Source organism: Lagopus muta, chromosome 7, assembly GCF_023343835.1.
Source record: "Lagopus muta isolate bLagMut1 chromosome 7, bLagMut1 primary, whole genome shotgun sequence".
Taxonomy (NCBI): Eukaryota; Metazoa; Chordata; class Aves; order Galliformes; family Phasianidae; genus Lagopus; species Lagopus muta.
In genome coordinates, this window is record NC_064439.1 from 40,372,527 (window position 1) to 40,393,592 (window position 21,066).

Sequence of the window (21,066 nt, forward strand, 5' to 3'; positions counted from 1 at the left end):
CGTTCTTCCCACTTGATATGCTTGTACGTTGTGGTGTAGTTGTGCCTTTCTGTTCACTGATGACAAAACCCACAAACCCTCCCACTCCTGCAGTTCCTCAGTACAACCCTGCACGCATACCTTGAGAGATCTACTACACTTATTTCACTTATTTTGTTTTTATAATAGGTCTCACTGCTAGCTCCCACAGCAGCACCATTCACCTCACAGCACTCTTACTAAAAAGTCAAGATATGTCAGCAAATCCCTCTACCAGCCCCCATAGCTACACCTACGACGGTGAACAGAGAAAAGTTGCCAGGTAGCTCTACAATCCATATAAACAAAATAATTAATTTGCATAATTTAATAACATTCCCTGGTTCTACACATTCTACATATTCCCTAGTTCATAATACTCAAAAATTTTGCTCTGAGAAGGTATGAGTTGCCAGCTGCTAATTAAGTTCTGTCGTTTAGCATTTGTGAAGCATGTAGTGAAGTGTTTTTATTATTTTAGGATGTGTTGCAGGTATCAGAGTTATTAATGCCTCAGCTTAATTCTTCTTAGAATCCAAACTAGAAGTAACAGAACGCTAAATAAGAATGCTCCAACTCTTAGGCCTGCTATTTGGACAATAGTCGACGTAGAATTATTTCACAGGCCAAGAAACTTCATAAAACAACGCTCCTGGACCTACAAATAAAAGTCCTGCAGATGAGCTACAGTGTGAGTGGTTAGTGTTATAGATTAGGGAAGAATATAAAGTGTACCAGCTTAATATGTTGCAAGAGAATTAAGAGAGCCTGCCACAACCTGAGGATGAAGAGCAAGACATCGTGATCCTCCCGCTCTACTCCCTCCCACGAGCCCCCCGTGCAGCAGTGTGGTGCCCAGCACAAGAAGGGCATGGATCTGTTGGTCAGGCCCAGAGGAGGCCATAAGGCTGATCAGAGCACCTGAAGCAGCTCTCCCATGGAGACAGGCCGAGAGAGTTGGGGTTCAGCACAGAATAGACGACATGGCTATGAAAGGGACATGCGTGCTGAGAGTGATCAAATTATGAGCCACAGACAAACCACTGTAAGTAGTCACTGGCAATGATCCCAAATGCCTTTAGTTGTGAAATGTTTTAAGAGCCCAAGATACTTTCACAACCGCACTGATAATCACTGCTGTTCACAAAGCACTTTCCATTTCTAAGAGGTAACAGAGAAGACAAATGCAATCAACTCCATGGATTTGATAAACTCAGCAATAGCTGTACACTCTTTAAAGTCTTCTGACCAGCCACAACTGCAAAGGCAGTTAATTTCCAGGTCTGTTTTCCTCCCATGCCTCTTCCCAAAGTCCAGCATGCAGCTAAACAAACTGAAACACACACCACCACCCTGTTCACATGTCAGATGCTTCAGCAGTACAGACCACCTCAGATCTAAAGCTGCTCTTAAAATGTTATCGCAGAGAACACCAGACCTTCTCAAATGATCATCTCTGCTAAACTGCCTTCTGTAAAGTAGTATATGAAAACCATCTTTTTTTAAGAGTACTTCCTGTACTTTGTTTCCTGTACCTCCTTAGTCTTTGCTTCAGAATGGTGACATCAAGCTATACAATCAAAATTCTCACTTTGCAGTATCTGCTGGAGAAATTCTCAGCCACAGGAAATTAACATAGATGTTTTAATTACAGATCTTCATAAACCTTACCAATTGAGATCTGATATCAGTCAAGCCTGACGATCACAGAAACCAGCAAGCATTTCAATGACCTTGCAAGCAAGAGAAATAACTCATGGTAGGTATTTAACTCAGAAGTCCATCTTACGTGTCTTCTTCTCCAACCTTGGCTTTGATATTCTAAATGTTTCTCTTTGTTCCTCCTCCCAAAATTAGCTACGAACATGAAGCTGGTGAAGAAATTATTGGTGTAACAAACAGAAGTCATTACTGGGATTCATGACAGAATCATTACCTTTTAGACAGGACTTGGCATCAGCCCTTTCAGAAAGCCTACTGTAAGAACCCGGTAAAAACCCGACTAGTCAGATTCCTACCCCATCACTCTGGACTCTTTTAGAAAAAAGAACCACCTCATCTACTCCATGCTCGTGAACTCTCAAGAGTTGTTTTTCCTCTTTTCAAATGTCTATTTATAATGTTACCAAATGATTTTCACATGCTAGACAGCACAGAAAGCCATTGACAGAAGCTCCCAACATTCCACTGTTAACCAATGAGTGCTTCAGCATAGCTTAACATTAATAAATTACTACTAATATTTGTTGTTTAAATTCACAATCACAAACATGATTTTTATTCTGTATCAAGGGAGCTGAAATCAGTAAACGTAATCTCAAAGTACTCCCCAGTAAATGCATGCATACTGTTAGCATCTATTACAAGCAATCATTTCTATTAAAGAAAAGAACCATTAAGAACTATCTCAGCTCAAATTCCAGATACTTCATTTCTTTAGCACTTTACCTGGTAGCATAAGAACTGAAGTACTTCAATTGACTCGATGCTGCTGTTTTCCAAGCAGCACACAAACTACCTAAACTGTAAGAAACAGCACCTATCGCAACTTATAGTTATCAATTTCAGTGCCTCATCCTCACTCCTAACATCTCTTATTAGCTAAGATCCCGCTAACACCCCAAATTCACCATGCTCCATGTGAATTAAAGTTACAAAAATCTAAGCAGTTATCTCACCTCCCAAGTCATGTTGGTGTAAGTTCTAACTAGCCAGGACACTGACACCAACAAAGAAGTCCATCAAATTCAGCATAGCACATATGCCCCAATGCTGTTGTAAGGGGTCACTGCACAACTCAGACATCAATTGTTTTTCAGAAAGCAATCACTTTGTTTCATATTTTGCAGGCATGAGAACTACACAGCCTTTGTACTTCATTAAGTTCTTAACACTGCTAACTGAATTAACTTGTGTGCCAGAACTCTGACAGGGTAAGTTATCCTAGAATTGTGCATGAATATACAGTTTTTCAAATCCTCTTAAGCCCTTACATAACATTACGTGCATTAAAACAGCAGCTCCTTTACATTATTTCAGAAGCTGCAGCACTGAAGTACCGTGGCAAGGAAGACGAGCAGCACTTCATGTGTTACTAAAGTTAACAGCTTATGCAATTTATTATTAGTGTATTCATCACAAACTGCAGTTCAGCACTATGTGTAAGAGACAATGTCCCGGATCTGAACCATGTTTCATTGATTATTTTTTTTTAAGACATAATTAGAAAACACTACTGAGTAGAAACGAATAGAAGCTCATCAAGTTTTAAAGCGTTTTAGCACATTTTTGAAAGTAGGAAAAAAAAAAAACCAAGAAAAAAGACTGTATTATTTTGTGCTAGCTACACCAGGATACCGTGCCCTTGAAAGCAGGACAGGCAGCAAAGCAAGACAAAGGCACTGAGTTCGGCATTACAGCTAGTAGGATATAAAGGGCAGCAATACGCTGAAGGTGCAGATCTGCAAAATGACTCAAATATGAGACTGAAAGTACAGAAGTAGGACCTTAGAAGACACCAGGTTGGTCAGAAGAGTGCATGAGGAAGATGACTACTGCAAGCAGACAGGTATCTGCAAAGCCGTGTTCACATGCACAGTCTTAACATGCTATTTAAAATAATCGTAAGGCAGACAGACTATGCACCCACAGCACAACAGGGAACAGTGACTGTGGCACTCCACCCACACCATATGGGAACATTAGTTCTTGCAGCAAGACAATTCAAGGAACATCGGTAACCCGTACAGAAATTTTGGTACCTAAAAAACACACGAGCAAAGGCAACCTGTTCCTCCTTGCTTCACATTTATTAAGACAGTTTATCCCTAAATTTAAGATGCAATTTCCCCTTCTTGTTCTTGTTAGAACCCTCATATGTGGGCCACAAAATTCACTCAAGACAGTCAGATGATCGCCCTGCCTTAGAAGATGCCTTGCTTACCAAGCACTTGCCCAGCATTCAGGTTAACTTCTCCTCCCAGTCACCTGGAGCACTGCACCACCACTCTACTCCTTTCATGGCCATTTAGAATAGTCAAGAAAAAAGTGAGACAAGACCGGACTTTCCTCCCCTTACCTTCTGCTGTTGAGTTCCCAAATTTGGATTTTTCAGACACCAAGTTAAAGGACAGGTACTAATCTATTCAAATTAACCTGTCAACATTTCACAAGGTAAAACCTAACTGCATTAGTTAGCAATGACCATTAACTCTTCTAAGCTTGTTTCATGTTCCTGCTTTCCAAGCAATTGTACCAAAACAATTATCACCTGAATTCCCACTTTCTGTGATGTGCTTACAGCTACTTAAAAAAAGAAACACTCATTAACCCAGTTCTTAATGGTGCATGCCTTGCAAAAGCTGCCTAATTCTAGCATAACCATCATTTGCTCGTAAACACTTTCATATAGATTTCATTTTGCTGAGATTCATTAACTGGTCCATCCCCAGAGCCAGGAGATCTAAGTATATTCAGAATAAACAACTCCAAAGAGCAGCCTATATGACTAAGTAGTGACTGCACTACAGAGGGCAGGAGTAAGCAGATTTGCTTGCAATTCATTCATGCTGGATGGCTCTAAGTCACACAATACAATTCATCTGTTCCAGGAACTGCAATGGTACCACTGAGGAAACCACTTCTTTGCATATCTGCTCATAACCAGCACTTGAAAGCAAGGTGATCGGCAAAAAACAGTCCATGCATAAGCAAAAGCCCAGAGCTGTTGTTTGCTTGTTTGTTTGTTTTAATTTCTATATCCCCTTCTAAGGATTTCTCCACCTAGAACAGGTGTTCTAGCATCACTTCCCAATAAAAATACCTAAGGCAAAAATAGGTCACATTTGTCTCCAACCATCCTCAGGCCAACGCTAGCTTTTCCCTAGCGGATGTCCTCCAATACTTCATTCAGCCGACTTATAAAGACAAACATACCACACGCAGCTGTCCTTTAGCTATCCCTGAGCCTTTAAATCGACCGCAAACATCTGCAGAAGTACACTGAACCAGCGGAGCTCCAGCTGGCTCGATGTCCACAGGGCACCTAGCAGACAGCACAGAGATCTCTCCGGGACTCACCTACTTAGCCAACCGATTCGCACAGCACCCCAAGGCGGCACACTCAATGCAATAGGTGCACCGACAAAAGCAATAGGAGCACGGAGGAGGAACACGGGACGCTCGCGCCTTCGTTCTCGCGCTCCGGCTCCCGGCACAAGACGCCGGCTCGCTTTCCGCACAAACCTGTTGGCTTCGCACCCGGTTCCGAGAGGCAAGACGCACCGTCATTCCCCAAACACCCCGCGACCGGACGGGCTCTCGAACCGGATGGCTTTCCAGTTCGTTATTTCCCCCCCGCGAGCCACAGAAAATGCCAGGCGGTGCCGGCAGGGCGGCGGAGGGGCAAACCGCGCCGTTCTCCGCGCGGTGACCCCGCGGGCTCGGGCAGGGCGCAGCGCGGCGGGGACGGAGGGCGCAGCGCGGCGTGGGACATCGGGCCGAGCGCACGGCCCCGCGACAACGGCCCTCCCCCTCCGGCCCCGTTCCCGCGGCCCCGCCGCACCGACGACCTTCGGGGCCCCGCCGCCCGTCTTCGGGGCCCGGGCCGCCACGGAAGCGGCGACAAGGCGGAGGGAGAAGACGAAAGGGACCCGCTGCACCCCGCCGGGCCGGCCCCGTCCCCGCGGCCCCACCCGAGAGAGGCCCGGCAACTTACGGCGTCTCCTCGGGCCGCCGCGCCCCGCGCCGCCCTCCGCATGGGCAGCGCCCGCCGCGACCGCCCGCGGGAACGGGGAGCGCGGCGAGACGAGAGATAAAGGCTCGGAGACGGCGGCGGGGAGCTCGGCCGGGCCGCGGGGATCGGGGAGGGCAGCCGCGGTAACTCGCGCCCCGCGCCGGGCGGGATGACGGACGCTCGGCAGGGCCGCGCCGCTGCGGCGGCTTCCAGACGCGACTGACAACAACGGCCGCGGCTCGCGGAAAGCTGGAGAGGCGGGGGGGCGAGGGTGGGGGCGGGGCCAACGGACACCCGCGCGAGCCCGAGAAGGCGGGAGCACCGCGCCTGCGCTGAAGGGAGGCGGCGCGATTGGCGTCACGGCGGCCCAATGGCGGGAGGGCGGGCGCGTCGGGCGGGGTGAGGCCGCCTGAGGAGAAAGCGGGGCGGGAGCGAGCGGCTCGGCGTGAGCGGCTGACGGCTCCTGGGGCCGGTTTGTTCCCTTTCGTATCGGGCTGTCGTTTCTAAACACGGGTAGTGGAAATGGCCGCAAGAAGAAGGGAACCTGATGACTACCGCGAGAAGGCTGAGGAGAAAGTGAAGCCCACGAGGTCAGCGCCCCTCAGCTGCCCCGTGCCGTCGAAGGGCCGGAGCGCTAGGTGGTTGGGTTGGGATACAAGCACGGGTAGTGAGGGGAACGGGAAGCACGAGGAAATAGGCCGGGGTGCGGCTGTGCACGTATTTCAGAGGGCGGCACGTGCTCGTTTAGTGCGGTGCAGCTCCCACATGCTAAACGTTGTGAGCAAAGCCATCGCTCAGTATCGGGGATAAGTTAAGAATTTCTTCCAGAGATCACGGAAAGAAACTCTTTGCATAGCCAGGAAAGGGAAAGGATTTAAAGTGGCACATGTCAAAGTCAGCTTTTCTCAGATAGAGAATGCGTAAGGTATGTCGAGTGACAGAATACAGAACTTTATTATACTGAAGCCCAGTTTTAAGCAAATGTCTGGTGAATGCCGTTCTGTTTTCCTCATGCTTTGACAAAACTCAGCGATTGCCCTTTCATGAATAGCCCATGCTATGCTGCACAGCTGGGGCTATTGAACTGACCTTGATTGCTGGGTCTCTGACTACCTGACCACCCCTGATTTCTCAGGTCTTCATTTGTAAAGGTGTGCAAAATGCATCACTGGGATTTCTGAGCCTGCTACATCCAGATGGAGCCAAATGTCTCCCATTCTGTAAAAATTAAGCCTAGATTATTTATTTCACTTTCTAGTTTAAAAGAGCTATAATTTCACTTGTTTTTCTGTATGCTTCACTTGCATCTTGGAGAAAGCAGAGTCTTAGAAAGACTGTATACATATTAAAGTTATCATGATTCTTCAGTTCAGTGCTACTAACTCTCCCTTTGCAAAATTTTTGGGCTAAAAGGCTGCTTTTATTCTTTATTATTTCTTAGAAATCACATTATCCGTTGAGTTGAAACATGAAGTATCACACTTAGATTTACTCAGGTTCTAAACCACTCAGTGCCTTTGTGCATTTGCTTACAGTGGTGAGCGGGTGAGTGGAAAAGAATACACTCAAAGAGAAAAGTGAATATTCTTGCCCTTGATATTGTTAATGTGAGTTACTGTACTTTGAGTCACTACTGTATAACACGAAAGTTCTTTTACTCAAAGGGATGAGTCTTTGTAGTTATGCATATGTGAGTCTAAAAAGAATGAGAAGGTCAAGGCTGTATGCAACACTTAAGGGGAGATGACAGGGACTGGAAGGGGTCTAGCACTTGCAGTAGGCTGGAATTCAGCACTTGCTAGTTTGCTGTTTTTCCAGCCAGTTTTATTTCTGTCTACATTACATTGCATGCTTCTGGGATGAGACCAATATCATTCCCCCACCAGGCTAACATAAATTTGCCATCACATACGTGGTCATTTGCACTGGGCTTTGACTTCAGGGGCAGCTTTGTTTTGGTTTTGTGAGGTTTTTTTTGCGGTGAAAATTTAATGTGAAAGCTACATGCCTGTGAAGTCAGACAAGCTGCAGCTAGGGGAGGTCAGCAGCATAGCTCTGATTTTGGTTGGCCTCAACTGGTTTACCTCACAATAAGAGTACAGTGCCTTGTCTCCACACTGGTTTTAAGAGATAGTAATATGCGTTAGTTAAGCCACAGCAAAAACGCAGCTCATCCATCAGTCATAGCCTGTGTGTATTCATCTAGGCAAGATGACAGCAATGGCCTTGAGTATCTGAGAGGTTGCTCATGGTGTGTATGCGTCCGAATCAGACCAGACAACATTCCTTTTTGCTAAATTCAGCCTTCTACTGTAGACAGAAAATGGTAGACAGTATTTGTTTTTACAGGAGTCTTACTGGCTCGCATTAGAAGGAACCTTGTTTTATGTAGGGTGCTGAGGGTATAAGTCACCTGTGAAAAGCATGGAGTATGTAAATACACGTGAAATTGTTAGTCTGCTCTACTACGTGTGAGAAGGGTTGTGTTTTTCAAAAGATGAGTCATGTCAGTTCCCCTGTTTCAAAAATTAGGCTCATACCTAATGTAAATTATTTTGCACCTCTCCACTGACATGTTTGAAATGCAAAGTAATGAAAAATTTGGGGATGTTTCCACGCAAATGAGACTTTGGACCAGTCTTTGTCTGTCTGTTCTCCCTACTAACTCCTAACAAACTGGTCAAATCTAAAGAGGTAGATCTCTACAGAATTACCTGTTTTCTTAAGTGCCATAAAAGTAGGGCTAAGTACTAGAGAGTAACCCTACCTGTACTCCCTGAAAGCAAACGCTGCAGTGTGAGCTCACCCTTTATTAGTCATAGGAGAACCCGCATGGATGAGAGTGGCTTTTTCCCCTCGGGGTGGAAAAAGCTTCAGTCAAAATTCACACTTCATTAGACACTGGATAATCTGAGCGTGAGGCTCAAATCCATAGGCCTCATTAATTCCTTTCATTATTAAATTATTAACAGTTTCCCTGACAAAGCAGAACAAAGCAGCTGCCTTTGGACAGATATAGGAGAGTACAATTTATACTGAAAGTTATGGAGGACATTCAGCTATTACATTTCTTAATAGTCTCCGTGCTTACATCTGAAAGTTTAGTACATTTCTATCATCAGAGTAGCGAACTCAGGTTTCTGAGGTGAAGTAGAAACTGCTATAGACGTCCAAAGGAATCACATACAGTCTATTTTCTGAGATCAGAGCTCAGCTAGAGTTGCGATCTGCAAGGACCTCAAGGACAGGAAGACAAGCTTCTGCCACAGCTTCCGTAGTTAAAGACTGAAAAAGGAAAATGTGGGCCAGTTCCTGAATGAGGCAAATGATCTAGTAACAGTGGAAACAGGTATTGCTGTGATACTCAAAGCCAGCTTTGCCTCAGACTTACTGGCAGTCTCCTATGTCTATGTGCTTTGGATTCAAGGAAAACAGCCAGGAATAAATGAGGATCAAATCAGTGATTACATCAGAGAGCTCAATGCATAAACATCCATAGGATTGATTGAGTTATGTCTGGGGATGCTGAGGGAGCTGCCTGATGTCCCTGCTGGTCTGTGTTTATCTTTGAAATGTCATGGAAACTAAGGGAGGTCCCCAGAGACTGTAGAAAGGCAGATGTACTCATCTTGAAAAAAAGCCAAAGGGAAACCATTGACTGGTCAGCTTCACTACAGCCCGTGTGATCCTCCTGGGACACATATGTGGGCACAGCAAGGAATAACCAGCATTCCTTTGCCAAGGCTGAATCTTGTCTCACCAACCTGATCGCCTTTTATAATAAAATGAGTGTGGACAAGGGGAGAGCAGTTGATATAATTTACCTTAACTTTATGAAGGCTTTTGGCACCATCTCCCACAGTCTTGTCTCCAGATTGGAATACTATGATCTGGACAGATGGATAACCACGTGTCAAAAAACTGGTCACGTAATAGGCATCAGGTGACAGTGGCTAAGGGGCTGTGCTCTATCTGGAGGCTAATAGCAAGCAGAGTACCATAATGTTCTATCCTGAGACCTGCCCTGTTTCATGTCCTTGTCCTAGAGATGACAGAGTGCCCTCTCATAGAGTTTGCAGAGAACAGCAGCTTGTTGGGATCAGTCAATGCAGTCAAGCTGCCATTCAGAAGGTCTTAAAGTAGAGAAACAGGATGACGGGAACTTTGTGAAATTAAGACAGGACAGAAGGTACCTGGGACAGACAGACACCTTGCAGGCTGCTGAGGTGGGGAGCAGATCTGCAAAATGGGGGTCCCAAGTGTGGTTGGGTAAACCCAAGCCAGAAGGCTTCAGGCAGTGGTGGTGGCCAGCAACACTCAGGACTGTGCCAGCAGAATGGCCAGAAGATCAAAAGAAGTGATTACCATCCTCTGCTCAGCCCTTAGACTGCTTCTGGAATACAAGTCTTTACAAAAGTCTCTCCTCCATCCAGGAAGGGGAGTGGAATTCAAACGCCCAAACAGCAATTCCCACCAGAGCCGAGGACTATTAGAGTTGCTGTCCACGTTGAAGGAAGCACATACTGTATCCCTTCATGTGTTGCTTGCTTTTTAGCAAGGCAGCCAAACCAGCTGGTGACACATAAAGTAGAGGCAACAATGCAGGAGACAGGGCAGGCAGTCCTTGTACGGAGAGCAAACTTGGGATGCAACACTATCTGACTTACCCCAGGCAAGGGCAACAAAAATAGCAGACTCTGAGTTCTGGTTGGCATAGAAGTAGTGTAGAAACTTTGCTGTTCCCTTGATACCTTTGTCCCACGTCTAGCTCTTGTGAGTTGACGACACAGCTCACAAGCTCCCACTTCACTCAGAAAGGAACAGGATGTTCAAAGAAAATCAAGCATAGGAATTATGAATGAAGTCAGTTGTGAGGTGGCCTCACAGTGCCTCAGTTGGAAAGGATAAAAAGGTATGAGTCTGCAAGGGAAGGTAGAAACAAGGTCTGTAGACATGCCATTAGTGTTTTAGGTGATAAACTGATTAAACACAGTAGAGTTAGGAGTGGTTCTAAGGTTGGTGATTTGCATTCCTTTTCACTTGTGGTTTTGGGCTTGGCCCAAGTTATTTAGGAATTCCCAGTAACTCTTCCAGGAGAGCTGGAGTGAGAAAATGTGAGTCAGTCCCAGAAGAAAAGTGTCCTCAGCACTAATGTGTAACTTCATAGTAATCATGAGTTTGACTCAAGAGAGAGGGAAAGGTGAGGCTGCAATATGGAGCATGGTGCTAAGTTTCTTCATGCAGGTGTCATGCTGGCTGGTGAAGACTTCACATGAACCAAATACTGAAAATCTCCCATCTGCCTTGCCAGGGCAGAAGAATAAAGAATGCAGCATTGGCCTTGGAGGACCTAGGGAAGGCAGGTCCTAGAAAAATTGTCCTTAGACTTCTGAAGAACAAATCTATGTCTGAAAACAAAAGGCAGAAAGGATTCTTTTAATTGCTTTATTAAGCATGGGTTTTGAATGGTAGGAAGTACATGAAAGCAGTCTTATGAATGCTGCCATAAGGAAAAGGTACACAAGTGATTTGTGTTAAAATCAGAATTCTGATCAGCTGACAAATTACTCAACTCCAACATTTGCTACAGAAGTGGTAAGTGCTAATGGCTAGAATGTGACCTATATTCCACAGTGCCATGTCAGTAGATGTCAAAAGACCAAAGAAGCAAGTGTTTAAATGCCATTTTAGAGTTATCCTTGTTACTTATTTTAAGTCTGATGTAATGCACATTACCTGCTGAGGGATCCTTAGGAATACACATTCCTGGTTAAACTGCAACAGTTCTTTCCTTGCACTTAGAAGAACAACCAATCACATACAGTGTCCTGTGAAAAATAACACAATTTAACGTGGGGACCTATAGCTTAAGACCTGTAAAAATGCTTCTCAACAGAGTAATGTCACAGATTTAAAAATAAGCCAATTCTTGGAAGGAAAGCTTGAGAATTGCACCTTTGAGAGCAATTGTAGTCATGGAACAGCAGTAATCATGTTTTACACAGCAAGATGTGTTTCCATGGAGTAACTGAAGTTCACCTGAAAGGCCAGTGGTGCCATTTTCACAAGTGCAACATCTTCATTTTTAAATGAAACATTTCAAAAATTCATCTCCACGATTTTGGGCTTGTTGGTTGTTGCTTTTTTTGCAGGGAGGGTGAAGTGTTCTGATGAATGCCGTGTTCACCTTCACATCTGTTTGTAGTGCACAGTGACCTCTGCTAGTGCAGTAAAAGCAAATGGTTACAGCAGCGTGATTGAATTCATCCCATGGACTGAAGAGGGAAAGGCAGCACAGCTCTCCAGTGTTAACAAACTTTTCACACATTCCAAAGAATTAGCAGCTCTAGCCCTGGTCTGTGCTTCCCTACAAGCGCTGTGGAAATTGTATCCACCTACAGCTCAACTTCAGTCTGGCCTGTGTCTCAAATCTCAGGAGATGGTCCTTCTACTTTGTTGGGTGGGTTTTTTTCTGCTCAGTCTTCTGTACTCAGTCTTGTTTATGTAGACTGAGAAGAACGGTATGCATTTAATTTATCAGATTTCTGATTTACAGAGTTGCTAGCAAGTGTATAGAATTTCTTGATTCAGGCTGGAAAGAAAAGCAGTGTTTTTATAATGGCTTTTGCTGAGTAGGTGTGCAAGAAATTGAGGTCTCTGTGAGAGATTAAGAAAGGAAAGAACCATTTTCACAGCAAATGTATCTTAGAAAAAAAGGAAAGAGGAAATAGAAATGTGACTAAAGAAACCTCGAGTTTAAAAGATCTGTCATGTAATACAGCAGCTGGAAACAGACAATGCAAAATATCTGTGTTCATACAATGCACAGTTATTTGAACAACCAAGAGGTTTGCTGTGTTTTAGATGATCTCCATGCTGTTACTGGCAGCTTGGATAAGTTCTTTAACATTCTTACTGTTTAAAAAAGAGAAGCAATAACGGAGCCACATTTTTTCAAAATCTCCAGGTTTAACTTGAACTGAAAGGCAAACCCCCAAACATAATTGAATGCAGAACTTTAAATTCCATCTCCATGTTTAGACAATGGCATTCTCTTGCTCAACAACATTTGTTGTCCATTTACAACTAGAGGATTAGAAAAGAAATAGGATGTTGTGGTTCCTAATTAGAACATTTGTTTGAAAGAGTTGTCTTCAAGATAAATGCACGGATTTCTCTGTGTTCTTGCAGAAACAATTTTATAGCTGGAATGGATTTGTTGCTGACATCTCTGAAACAATGTTGACATCTTCTTGAAGTTGTACCCAGCCTTTTCCTGCAAACAATCCTGCAGAGAATCAAAAGAAACCAGATTATTTGGGGTCTGAAACAGAGCAAGTTGTATCAAGAAGCCACTGTTCTGGTTATTCTCTGTTCCAGAGAAAAACTGCAATTAGCCTTTCTTTAGACTCAAACCAGGGGAATGTCTGAGATTTCAACTCCCTTCTCTCCATCAGTCAGAAGATTGGAAACTCAAGTTAAAAAAGAGCCCTTTAATTTTAGGTTTGAATTTTGTCTCTCTCTGTTTGATAGCTGCCTGCAAAGCAGTGTTTGTGCCATCGCACTACAACCGCATTCATTCTAGAAATGTTTTAGAAAATGATTGAGACTGTTTATTTAATAGTACTGTAATGTATAAGTGAGCCTATATTACTCGTAGTGAATATGTGCTTTGCTGTGTTGTATCCTCATGTCAGTGTAACCCTATTATTACAAATCAAACCGAGGATTTGACAGACTACTTCAGGCACATGTTGCTCACAGCTCCCATTGTTCGCTCTCACATCCGCAGCGTGCTGTCTGTAAAGGGAACAAACCCCAACAGATCATTTTGCTTCATTTAGCAGCTGGGTGCATCCTGCTGTAACATCAAAGATGTTTTACCTTCTTTGCTTTTACTAATGAACTTACCATCTTATGCAGTATCTCCGAAGTTAAAGTAAATTGTTAGAAATGTATTTAAAACACTTACAATTCACTAATACGTAAGCTCTTTAGAAGCAACTCTGCAATCTTATCTGCAGGAATCAAATACTCTCCTTAAGAGGTACATTCCTCATCTGTTGCTTGAACTAAGAAGGGGTGGGGACATTTCTCAACCAGTCACCCATTTAGAACGTTTCCAGTTGGAATCACACCTGATGGTTTAATTCTGCTGAGTATAATTATGGTAAAGTATATATCATAACGAAACAAAAATAAAGCAAACCTAAACGTAAGCCGTTTTGACTGGTAATGCATTCTTTCCTATCTTTTCTTTCACATATCCATAAGCTGTAATTGGAACTCAGCTTGGAAGAAGTTTCTTGAGGATACCATTTTCTCACCATTTGCTTTAAATTACTCATTGAATAGTTTAGTATTTTACTGCTTGTTTTAAAATTACTGACCTGTTTGTTTTATTGCATCCCAAGAAAACACAAGCATGTACATGTAATAAAACTGTTATGATACTTGTTTTTGCACTTTGCATGCTAGATGACGAGGCAAGCAATTATGTTAATCTAGCTGCTCAATGCATTTATGACTTGTGCTGGAGTCAAAGCCACACCTGTCTGCCCTATCTCTAACAAGAAATGGGAGTTTAGGAACAGCACTTCTTCTGAAGTATGGGTAAAACTTCACTAGAGTTCATACCTGGCAGATTCTTTCCACTCCAAACACCCCACTCCCCAGATATTTGATCTTTAGGATATCTGATCTACAGGTCACTGGGAAGGACTCACTGCTGAGTCATGGAGAGTTTTGAATACTGTTACGACAGCTTTGCAGTCTTTGAGAGATCCAGGATCTTATTCCAATCATAGAATTTCGGGGAAAGGTGGCTAGTAAGAAGTTCAGTCGTGTCACACCTCATGTAATTTCGTGGGAAAATCCACTGTTCTGTCCTTTCTCAAAGGTCTTCATTTCTTGTGGGAAGAGAGAAAGGATCAGCAAAGATTTGGGAATCATGCTGCCAAGGAGAGCAAATGTTATGGTTGTCTTTTCTTTATATTCTGTATGAAGACAGGTAGAGAGAGCTGGGATTGTTCAACACAGAGAAGGGAAGGCTCCAAGGAGACTTTGTAGCAGTGTTCAGTACCTAAAGAGGCCCTACAAGAAAGCTGGGGAGAGACTCTCCATCAGGGATTGTAGTGGTAGGACAAGAGGTAATGGCTTTGAACTGAAGAAGAGTAGATTTAGATTAGATATAAGGAAGAAATTCTTATGACTATGAGATGCTGAAACAGGTTGCCCAAGAGAAGCTGTGGATGCCCCAGCTCTGGAAGCGTTCAAGGCCCTGTGTTGGATGGGGCCCTGGGCAGCCTGATCTAGTGGGAGATGTCTCTGCCCAGAGCAGGGAGTTGGAACTGGGGGGTTTTTAAGGTCCCTTCCAAGTTGATCCATTCTGTGATTCTACTGGTTCAGAGCAAACCCACTTTAGGATGGGGCTTGGAGGTGCTGCAATACAGAAGAAGATCCAGTTTTGAGAGAGAGCTGGTAGACAGGTGACCTTGGCGTCAGGTGACCTTGGAGTCAGGACGAGCATCGGGTCTGTAGGTACCTTCCATTACAAGCATCTTGGAGGTACAGTCTTGCCTTAATGCCCAGTTTCCTCTGGATTGAGATCCACATAAATCTGCCTGCTCAGTGCCTAACACCGGCAGACACAGGTGCCTCTGTGCTCAGAGCTCTGCTCAGACCCCTGAAATAATTACTCAGAAGCTTTGGGGTGCCAGCCAATGGGAAACAGCAGGCATGGGGATTAGGTGGAATTTAGGCCAGCAGAATCTGGGACTAAGATCAATACTTAGATTAATTGAAAGTATTATTCAGCCCTCTCCCTCATTTTGGATCAACCAGCAATCGGTCTTTTCTTTCTCCTAGAATGTTCTCTGTGAACATTCATGCAACTGGGAACAAATGTATCCCAATGTATCCCTCCTTTAGACTTCACAATTAGTCCTACCAGCTGCTCTCAGAACTGCATTCCGTCTAGCAGCCATGTTCAGAGTGCGGCGTAGTGGCTGTCAGCTGGCCAAGCCTGCACATGCTTTGGAGCTCATCTCCAGTTTCCCAGGGAACCTCTCCTGGGTCCTCTCACAACGTTCCAAGACACCCAGGAGACATTTCATTAGTGCCACTGTTCATGGCTTAGTACATCCCGAAGTAATCAGCACATCAAAGGTGCATTTGCATTTTTTATTCTTCAGTTTCTAAAGCAGTAAAATGAATTGCTGGCCATACAAAGCTGATTGTACTTACAGCAGTAAAACTCAAGAGCCTTCCTCTGAAGCCTTGAAACTGTCCCTTATTCATCTCATCTACGCAGCCAGTGTTGGGCTCATGCCTGGTACTGCTGATATCCATCTTATTATGTTGATCGGCAGGCCACTGTTCACCCAACAGCTACCTATGCTCCAATTTATCTGTCCACTACCACTCAGGACTTGTTATTCTCCAAAGATCCAGGTCTCTCTCCCTGCCCATGCTCCTAATGTCATCCTGCAACCATAACAGCTTGTCTACTACTTTCCACCAGCAAGCTGAACTTTCTCCAAGGAGTCATTACTGTATACACAGTATCTTTACTCAAGAATAGGCTATTTATTTCTTTGAAGAAAACGAAGGATAAAAAAAAGCATTGGATATTGGTTTAAATTTTCTTGGTAAGCTTTTCCTTCAAAACAGAATATTTACCAAAGAGCATATGCTGCTGGGAAAAGCAAAGGTTTAATTAGAATGTTTTCAGTCAGTCTTCATATGCATTCATTCATCTGTCTCTAGAGACTCTGGGACCCCTGTCACAGATGTAGGCTTGATATGCACCTTATCTTGTCTTCTCTACACACACTGGTCACAGATGTCTGAATACTACATTTTCCATGGCAGGCTGAGGCTTTAATGCTTTCCCCTGGAGGAGAGATAAGAGCCAGAACATGTGTAGAATGCATTACCTTTTCATTTGCAATCAGTGATGTGTAAAGTTTCTAAAAGTTGTCAACACTCTTGTGATATATTCTATCTCCATTAGAGAGAGGGAGCGGACAGGGATACATAGTCAGATGATTTTTTGGTGAAGAACCTCTCTTACCAGCCCAGGACCATCCTCTATCACATCTGTCTCCTGTAACGAAATACATGGCCTTATCGTTTTTCAGTCTTATTCTTCTTTCTTATCATTCATATTTAATGTATTTCTACCTTCTGTTTTGTAGCTGCTTACATTTTATTGATTCTCAGGAACAGTTTACAAGTCAGTGATTTATTATCTTTCACTTCTATTTGTGCTGACAGAGAACATCCCCATTTTTCAACTGGAAATTTAATGTGAGGTAAAAATATTTCTGGCTGAAAATGTGAGGTGCACATTTAAGCCGTGCTAAATGTTATTACATGGATTTTTAGAAAAAAAGAGAAGAAAATTCATGGTTAAGGATGACACCTCATTTTCTGCTCATGAAATATTACGTACTACTACATACATAGCATAGACAGTGTATTAGCCATCACTGGTCTGAGGGCTGTGCAATGTCTGATAAGAGAGATCATCAAGGATTCAGGCCAGGCTTTTGAAACTTAGGTGCCAGAAAGTGGGCATCCACGATTTTTGAGGGATGAATTGAAGATCCTCTGAACTTAAAACTATGGTACAGCAGGACCCGTCCACGGAAATAAAATTGTAATTTCACACAAACCAGCAACTCAGAATGTCCCTTACATGGGGTGTAACACTGTGTCACCTCTCAAGTGTAGGTGCTGAGGAGTATGAGCAAAGGGCAGAGGCAGGAGTGACATGGGGGAGACAGGGACCAGCCACATATGGCCGCTGCCATTTATCTCACTCTCTACAACTCCCTGAAAGGAGGTTGTAGTGAGGAGGGGATTGGCCTCCTCCCAGGTAACAGCGATAGGACAAGAGGGAATGACCTTAAGTTGTGCCAGAGGAAGTTCAGGCTGTATATTAGGGAAATTTTCTTCTGAGAAAGAGCAGTGATGCAGTAGCACAGGCTGCCCAGGGAGGTGGTGCAGTCACCATCCCTGGAGGTGTTCAAGAACCGTGTGGATGTGGCACTGAGGGATGTGCTCAGTGGGCATGGTGGGGTGGGTTGGGGGTTGGACTAGGTGATATTAGAAAGCTTTTCCAACCTTAATGGTTCTGTGATTCTGTCCTGCTCTTTGCTCCTCTCTCCTTTGTATGTGAGATTTTTGCGGACAGGATAGAAAAAATTTACCTTGCAGCTGAACTGACACAGCAAGATAGACTTAGGGCTGCATCTCCAGTCAGCCTGGGAGCTGCAGGCTGCTACCTAAAAAGCGTTTTTCTAGGAGCAGCAATTTTACAGGATCAGCTGTTGGTTTCAGTGTGAACAGCTTGCACGGGATTTACTTACCGCATCCCTTTTCTACTGTCAAAGAAAAAAACAGAGCACAGATTGGAGCTCAAAGCCAGGGAAGAATGCTTTCAAAGAGAAGCTCTTAGCATTGGCACTGCTCGAGGCAGTTTGGGGGCTGTGGGGAGGGGATGTTGATGTGCAGGACAGGCTGCCAGTCTCTTGTTTTCCCAGGGTTTTGGAAAGGATGGGCGTAGACCTAACAGCATCCCCATTGTGTTTTGAAGGACTTTTAATAATGGGACTGAAATTTGATCCTGTGATCTACAGATGCTTGTGGTGTGCCTCCCACCAGGACCTCCGCCCTGGGCTCACTGCAGTAGGCCTGCAGTCTTCATAGGTACTCCAAGCCCCTGCACGTTGCACTACTTGCATTTTCCTCATCCCCTCTCTCATGCTCCTCCTTGGCTGCTGGCTGTCTGCACCGAAGGAAGTGAGAGTTTGTATAGAAATCCTATGATCCAAGTCTACAACTGATGCCTTCAGGCTGCTCAGTAGCTTAGGCAAAATCCTTCCCTGAGCTGCAGGCTGGATGCTGCAGGCTTGCTTGCTCACCTTGCCAGTGGCAGAAACAAGGAAGCGGGTTTGGGGAGTATTCCTAAACAGATCCACACTTGAATCTGCTGAAGTGGAACTTCCTACTGCCAGGGTTAGAGTCAAAATAGTAGGCATTTCTGATGATTTTAGGTATGGCAAAGAAAATATATCCTTCTAGCAGAACCAAACAAACCAAACCTCACCATCAAGAGGTAGCTATACATATTTCCCCACTTGAACTTTCTCACCACTTGATAGTGCTTGTTAGGGTTAAGTCGAAGGTGTCCTGAGCACATGGGGTGGTGAGGTGCTGGCACACGTTGCCCAGAGAAGTAATGGATGCCCTGTCCCCGGAGACATTCAAGGTCAGGCTGGACAAGGCTCTGAGTAACCTGATGTAGCTGTAGGTGTCCCTGTTCACTGCAGGGGAATTGGACTGGATGGCCTTTAAAGATCCCTTCTACTCCAAAGAGTTCTATGATTCCTCTCACAGTGCTCCCTGCAGGGTTTTTCTCGGTCCTTTCTCCAGCTGGTTCTCACTCTGCTTCTTCTTCCTATCAAGTTCTCCTGTGCCTCTGTAAATCTCTCTAAGTCCTTTGAGCTTTGCAGTATCTAAATTCCGAGGTTAATACCTAATCTCTTTGTCTTCCTTGTAGTGAAAGTCTCCTCTTCCAAACGTCTTCCTTGCAAACCAACTGTGCAGGGCTGGTTTTCCTCCCTCTCACTGCACTGTCATCCAACTTCGTGAAGCAAGTCTATGGGTGGATAAACTGTCACTGCACCTGACCCAGAAATCTTAAAATACTTTGCTACTCTAAATAGGACCCATGTACCCATTTGTTCAGGACAGCAGGAAAATGTGGATGTTTGAGTTAGATGGGAAAAAAAGAAAGAAAAAAAAAAGAAAAAGAGATAAGACTCCTTAGAACACCTCTGGAAGGACAAAAAGAAGAAAAAAATAAAGACACTGAAAGACACTGCTCCTCTGTTTTGTATGAGGGCACAATTCACTCTACATGCAGATAAAAGACAACACTGCTTCCTACTTCCCATTGCTGTTCTGCACTGCCAGGTTAATTGTTGTCATTGTATTCCCCACAAGAGAAGCTTTGGCAGTGGTGCCAAATAAACCAGATTAGTGTTCAGGGGCATTTGCTGGAAGTGATGCCAAATCCATTCTTGATCCTAATTATATGAAATATGCTCCAATAATTTTCCACAAGGTGAATAAAAATAATGCCAGAACTGCCGCTTTCACTGAAGCTCAATTAGGAGGCATTCACTAATCCCAAGGCATGTCATAGCCTCTTCTGTGCAATTATATTCCCCTTTTTAGAAATTGATGTTTACCTAGAGAAGATGAGTATCCTAATTCCTGGCACCAAAATGAGAGTGATATCAGGAGAGAGGGAAAAACATAGATAAGACCTGGCCCGCATCCCAAAGTTAGGCAGGCTGACCTTTGGCTTCAGTTTCCACAGAAAAGCTATTGTTTCTTTGCAGTTCCAAGCTGTTAAAATACGAAATATCACAGAATCACAGAATCACAGAATTGTAGGGGTTGGAAGGGACCTCCAGAGATCATCGAGTCCAACCCCCCTGCCAAAGCAGGTTCCCTACAGTAGGTCGCACAGGTAGGCGTCCAGGCAGGTCTTGAACATCTCCAGAGAAGGAGACTCCACCACCTCCCTGGGCAGCCTGTTCCAGTGAAATATGCACCTGAATACAACTCATTCCTAAATCTAAAAGAGGAAAGAAGAAGACACTTAGAAAATAAAGTCAGATTAAACCAATTATGTATGCTTTGCTGGTTGTGGAACATTTCCCATAGTGTACAATACTATGTTCTGCAATGAATTTCTGATTTCATAATGACTGATTTGCAGCAACTGACAAATGAAGAAATATGTTTCAATCATTCACAATGAGCAGTTGTAAATTTGGAGTTTTGTTTAAACTATTGAAACTTCATTGTAAGATTGAGGAGCAGCCTGCTACCATATAAGCATAATGAGATGTGCTTTGATTGCATATGAAAAAAATAATTACTTTACAGCTGGAGCTGGAAGAGGATGGACAAACACATTTAGCAAAACACTGTAACAACAAATTATGTTGATGGTCTGTATATGGAAAGTGTTATCTTGCAGGATTCTCAAAGCACAGAACAGGTTTTTTTTTCCTATCACAATAAAACTTAAGCTTTCCCAGTTTTAAGAATATGCGACTTTCCCCTTCTTTCTTAATGCCTTTTGCTTTTGAGGCAAGTCACACAAATAACAATGTTAGTATTTGGGAAATGGGCCTGACTTCATTTACCCTCTTTCCCATTTTTGAAGTTTCTTCCACCTCCAGAACTGCTGGGGAGATCGGATTTATTGGTTGTCTGACATGTTGGCTAGC

General features: G+C 44.0%; 2 protein-coding genes across 2 annotated transcripts in view; one reads left to right on the top strand and one right to left on the bottom strand.

Moving 5' to 3' along the window:
* Positions 1–5,996, bottom strand: part of SNRK (SNF related kinase) — a 38,411-nt gene extending 32,415 nt beyond the window's left edge. The window contains exon 1 of the mRNA XM_048951879.1: positions 5,735–5,996. The gene's annotated coding sequence lies outside the window, so the exon portion shown is untranslated. The remainder of the gene's footprint in view (positions 1–5,734) is intronic.
* A 187-nt stretch (positions 5,997–6,183) lies between these two features.
* POMGNT2 (protein O-linked mannose N-acetylglucosaminyltransferase 2 (beta 1,4-)) overlaps positions 6,184–21,066 on the top strand; it is an 89,310-nt gene continuing 74,427 nt past the window's right edge. Inside the window, exon 1 of the mRNA XM_048951888.1 lies at positions 6,184–6,342. The gene's annotated coding sequence lies outside the window, so the exon portion shown is untranslated. The remainder of the gene's footprint in view (positions 6,343–21,066) is intronic.